Source organism: Amblyomma maculatum, chromosome 2 (genome assembly GCF_055883805.1).
Source record: "Amblyomma maculatum isolate TAMU_Amacu chromosome 2, ASM5588380v1, whole genome shotgun sequence".
In the NCBI taxonomy this organism is placed as follows: Eukaryota; Metazoa; Arthropoda; class Arachnida; order Ixodida; family Ixodidae; genus Amblyomma; species Amblyomma maculatum.
In genome coordinates, this window is record NC_139345.1 from 121,024,643 (window position 1) to 121,028,668 (window position 4,026).

Sequence of the window (4,026 nt, forward strand, 5' to 3'; positions counted from 1 at the left end):
TGCATGTTTCCCCAGGAAGATGAGATCTTGAAGAGATCGCTTGTTCAGCTGCATTCTTCTTTGCGTCTTCTACAAAGCGGTCCCAGGTGGTAAAAGTGTTCCCGTGGTTGTCGTACCACGCTAGGGCTGTGTCGTTAAGCGCGAAGACCACCTTAGCTAGCTGGGCGGAAGAGTCCCACTTATTGTAACGGCTCACCCGCTGGTAGTGAGTGAGCCACATCTTCGCTGGATGAGCCCGTGAACGAACGAGGCTCGCGGTGATGCTGCCATGAGCGGCTAGGCACGAACCTAGGGAGCGTCGCTGTCAGCAGACATCGTAGGCACTAATGGCGGCAGGCCAGCAAGACGGCGACTTCGGCGGGGTTCAAGCTAGGAATCCGTCTTCGGTGTCTACCCAGCGCCTCTCACCAAGATGTTACGAGCGAGGTTTTAACTGACGAACAAGAACATTGCTGTGTCGACGAGTCCCAGCACGAGACGCTGCTTCATCCACCGCATCTTCTCTTATCTCCAATTCAGGGGGTCAAAATGTATGTATGTATGTATGTATGTATGTATGTATGTATGTATGTATGTATGTATGTATGTATGTATGTATGTATGTATGTATGTATGTATGTATGTATGTATGCATGCATGCATGCATGCATGCATGCATGCATGTATGTATGTATGTATGTATGTATGTATGTATGTATGTATGTATGTATGTATGTATGTATGTATGTATGTATGTATGTATGTATGTATGTATGTATGTATGTATGTATGTATGTGTGTGCGTATGTATGTATGTATGTATGTATGTATGTATGTATGTATGTATGTATGTATGTATGTATGTATGTATGTATGTATGTATGTATGTATGTATGTATGTATGTATGTATGTATGTATGTATGTATGTATGTATGTATGTATGTATGTATGCATGTATGTATGTATGTATGTATGTATGTATAAGGTTTGATTGTGACTACTTGGCGAGGGAAATTCAAACAGGATGTCACACAACTTTCCCGATTATCTATTTTATTCTAACAACTATTTCGGACGGTGGACCGTCCTTCTTAGAATTCAGAATGGAGAATAAGTCCGAACATTGCGCCACTGTTAAGAGAGGGAGAAGGAATTCTCGCTCTCTTTCTTTGGAGAAACACACATCACTGAACAGATAGAAAGGGCGAAAAGCTCCCGCTGATTAGTGGCTGGTAATGTAACAAAGAGAGAGAAAGAGAGAAAGAAAATGAGGGGAAGGGGGAAGAGAAAGTGAAGAGCCGACAAATATTACATACGCGAAGTGCTTCAACGAAAACGACACTAAAAGCAAGGAAAGTCTCCCTCGGAGCAAGCCAGAAATTTAGAAAAGGTTCAGTCCTCCGCACTGGAAAGCGTCTGAATAGCCTCCTGATATCGATTCCGCTTTCCTCCACGCGCCCCTGCTGTGAAAAATGTTTAAAGCGATAACATCGCAGGCCTTATTGCTCAGACATTCAGCGTTGGCGTTGTTAGCGACCAGTCGCGGGCATGGCTCTGGCGGGTGGCAGCTTTGAGTTGACGTGGCCAGGCACTGATTGGCCTTAGGGTTGTGAGCCTGTCACGAGACTACGTGACATGAACATTTTAGCATGAGCTGCCAACTTGTTGCTAAAAATGTATCATTCATTCCTGCCGCAAGTTACTGCAGGTAAATAAACTCCACCGCTACCGGATTCGTAACTCAGGAGCGTCGCGCATACCTCGAGCCTTCAACAGTGAATAAGGTGTTTGTTGAATATATTTAAAAAGATAATTCTTTGTATATACTATGCCTCTATATATTCCACAGATATCATCTTAAATCTGGGAGCTTAATATTTAAACTTCTTATATACGCTTATCTTCTTGACACATTTCTTTCTGTATCGGCGCTACAACTATATTTATTGCAGGTTATGCTTGACCGCATCTTACGTGTTAGCATAGGGCCGGCTGGGCAGGACTCGGCATAGGCTTTTGCGGCTTCCTGCTGGTAGCTATGGACCGGAAGCATGGGGGCTAAGAATTTTCGTTTATCTACACCTCTGCATATGAAAACATATGCAGGATATTAATATATGCCTTACACATGTTGACCTGAATTTCTGGATCTATTACCTCACACCTAAACACCTTACACATAGTCGCTAGCATATAGTGTTAAACTACAATATTATGTCAAAGATCACGTGACTGATATATAAAGTCTAGTTTTGACCGGGCTGTACGATCAAGTCTCGATGACCAATGGGTAACTTGTCCTATTCGGGATTAAAGGCTTCCGCTTTGGATAACCGTATGAAGCTGACATCTCAAATAAACTCCCCGAGAGCTAGGAGAGCTCCTGCTGATTCCGCCTTGTCATTTGGTCTTTCGCCGTCACACAATATTCCAACACGTTGTTGCCCCACCCCGTAACCTGTTAGTGTGAGCTTATGATTTTTCAACCAAAATACTGACAATGCCGACACAGGATTTTTCTGCAGAACGAGACATATTTAACGTTGTCGCATTAATAATGAAGTCAATAGCATGACGAAAGCCGGTAAACAAATCTGATTAGCCATTCTGAGGTTGGCATCCTATCCATCTAGCATTCTCGTACATCGGAGTAAGACACACACTATCAATATGTTTAGAGCAAACTTATTCACCTATTGAAGATATACAGCTGCACTAACTACTGGCAAAGTTATGAGGGAGACCTTTCAAGCTTCGTTTAATGTCAATTTTCGGATCACATTTTTCCTTTATTGCCAACTTTAAAACCTCATTTTACACATACAAAATGATATGCTACGAAGATAGAACCGGGGTTACAAAATCACGCCACCCTACCCTCGGGCTGCCTGATTCATTAAAAGCCGCTCGTGCATAACAGCGCTTCCATTGTCTGGATTTCCTGTTACTAGAGCACATATGCCTGCGCTTTTCTTTACCGAGGTCGTTTCGTTATAGTGGTGACGCGCTGTTATTTGCGTATGGAGTATACAAAGCACAATATAAAATACCTATTAATAAACGAATGTTTAACTAAAAATGTCTGTGAAGTAGCTGCAGTTCTTTCAAATGTGAGTTATGTTATGATTGATTTAAAATTCTGTATTCGCGCGACTCTTTATGTTATTATTACAAGCATATGAAATATTATGCTCGTGCACACAAGAAGGAAGCCTTCTGAATGAATATGTCGAAAGAGATTGCCTCCGGCGTCGATGTCAAGTACCCCGACTCTAGAGTCAGCAGGTGGTTTTATGAAAGGTCGAAGGCTAGAAGTCTTGCTCCGCAATCAGTTGGAAATCAGAGAAGATTGCCTGCGGCAAGATTGAAATGAGTACTGACACGGCTTTACGAAAGATCGCCAACATTTATGGTCGCTTCGGTTTGTTGCTTTTTCATTCGTCGATCATGTCATAGTTTTCTTAAAAAGACTCTTTTGCGTTGCATAAGACGTGCCATCAGCCACTTAAAAATGCGCCTCTTAAAGCAACCATATGGTTGCTTTAATGCAATTTGCTGCCTGTTACTCTCAGCAGACATTTTTAATAAAACTACAGGAATTTATTCTGTAGTTTCTGTAAATAATTGTTGGAAGCAACTTTTTTTATCATGCTGTCCAAGATTGTACGTTTCTAAAGTGCAGCAGTTTTATAACTTTATTATCTAGCTATGCGGCGGCTGCTTTTCGTTGTAGGTGAAAAGCTGTGCGATGCCAGTGCACGATAAACAACCCCAGGTAGCCGGAATAAATTTCCGGAGCCCTCCAGTACGCCGTCTCTCACAGCCTGAGCTACTTTTGAGAAGTTAAATCCCATAGTCTGAAGCAAGACCGACTGAAATACAGACCTGAACAGAAAACAAGGTCCTATAGGGCCTCGTGCGCCAACTTTCGTTACCTTTTTCGCCGTTGAGGGCGCAAGGTTGACCTGTTCGTCTGTCATTTTCATCATCATCAAATCACAAATTATTATAAACAAACTGTACCCAAATTAAAAAAAAAAGGTCTT